Source organism: Gavialis gangeticus, unplaced genomic scaffold (assembly GCF_001723915.1).
Source record: "Gavialis gangeticus isolate Ggan-Ray unplaced genomic scaffold, GavGan_comp1, whole genome shotgun sequence".
Classification (NCBI taxonomy): Eukaryota; Metazoa; Chordata; order Crocodylia; family Gavialidae; genus Gavialis; species Gavialis gangeticus.
Genome location: NW_017729029.1, coordinates 78,163,314 through 78,165,043, shown reverse-complemented (window position 1 = coordinate 78,165,043; position 1,730 = coordinate 78,163,314). Strand labels below are relative to the sequence as shown.

Below are 1,730 nucleotides of genomic sequence, written 5' to 3'. Positions count from 1 at the left end.
TATACATTTTCTATCTATAGTTTCTAATTATTGGGGGGGCGTTTTCTATTTAGGGTCATCTTGTATGAAAGTAAATACGGTAATATGTACATAGTCCAACAAGGAATAGTATTTTAATGCAAGTGTATAAGTTTAGTAAACAAGAGTAAAAAGAATATTGCTACTTTTAAATAACTGCAAAAACTGTATCCAGTACAATAACAAACATAAAAAGAGGACAGGGACAGAGATACTTTGATAACATTTTCTGCAAAAAGCCAAGGGTAATATTGAAAGGCCACCTTTGGCTTGGGAACTGTGATTTAAATATCACTGTAAAAGATTAATCGCTTGCACAATTTTGCAGTATAACGATGAAGGGTGTTGTTATAGAACATACTTTATCAATTTCAACTGCTTATATTTTTCAGAACACAAAACATTTAGTTTCAACTAGTTCAGTTTTAAGTCTATTTGGTTCTAGAACTACAAAAGCTTTAGCAACCTCATTAAAAAAAATTGATACCCTGGATCCCTGTAATAAAGGACCAAAACCTTTCACTTTCATATTTGGCATGGCAGGGAGATACAGAATAAAAAGGGAGGAAATACCCAGCAGTTCAAGGGCCTACAGGACCACTCTTTTCACATATTTTTCATTTTCACTGCATTTCTGGGGCCAAGGAGCAGAGATGATGGAAAAAGGCAGATTACTCGTTATTTAGATGTGCCACACTCACTCCATAATATTTACACAATAATCTGGCACGTATTTTGTGTGCCATTGTATTTTCTGTAATACAAAAAGTACAATAACATTCAGAAAAATAAGTCCAAATTGTTAAAAAAAAAAAAAAGACAGCTCTGTCATTTCTTATGACTATTCACAGTTGGGAGCCACTCTTTAAAATTACTATTGTCAAAAACACAACCTTGTATATGGACAAGTTGCCAGGAAAAGTTAAATTCTTATGATTATCCACAGCCTTTCAAAGCCCATCAAGTCATTCTCCCTTTGCTGCTGTACTAATTAGTCAAGCCTATCACTGGATCTCTGGCGTGCAGAATTCATGCTGTAAACTGTGTCTCATTAGTATCCTTGAACGTAGGCTTGAACTGCAGAATTTAAGTTTCTAAATATACGATAAAAAACAGAACAGGTTTAGAGTAAGAAATAAAATGTTGCTTATCAACCTCCAGGCTAAAAGAAAGATTTTCCCAAGGAGTATAAAGACAAAAGAGCTGGTACCATTAGTTTTTCCTTACTGCAGGCTGAGAATTTTCTAATTTAGTATCTAGTTAAACTTCAGGGCACAAGAACTGAGGATCAGTTATTGATAAGGTAAATAAATAAATAAAAACACTATTTTAATCAACTTCTTAAATTCCCAATAAGAATAAGCAAAAAAACTCCAAAAAACCAAAACTTTTCACAAGGCTTTAAAACTATTCATCCTCCAACTGTTTTATAATTAGATGATGGTATAGTAGCACATACTGGTTTTACTGGCACAGCTTTTTTGTTGGCTGAGGACAATCGTAAATTGCCAAGACATATATATGAAATGATATTCTCAAAGAAGTACTCTTTTAAAAGCTACAAAGCCATACTCCACTACATCATCCTGAGTTACGTGGATGCCACGTATACATAGTTTAAAATAATTTTCTGCAATATTTTTTATTTTCACACAGTCAGAAAAGCCAATCATCTTAATTACAATGGGTATACATGTACAAGAAAAATGAAA

At 33.1% G+C, this 1,730-nt stretch overlaps 1 protein-coding gene across 1 annotated transcript in view; it reads right to left on the bottom strand.

Annotated features, from left to right (window-relative positions):
* Positions 1–1,730, bottom strand: part of GALNT7 (polypeptide N-acetylgalactosaminyltransferase 7) — a 126,851-nt gene that overhangs the window by 102,340 nt on the left and 22,781 nt on the right. The window lies entirely within an intron of this gene.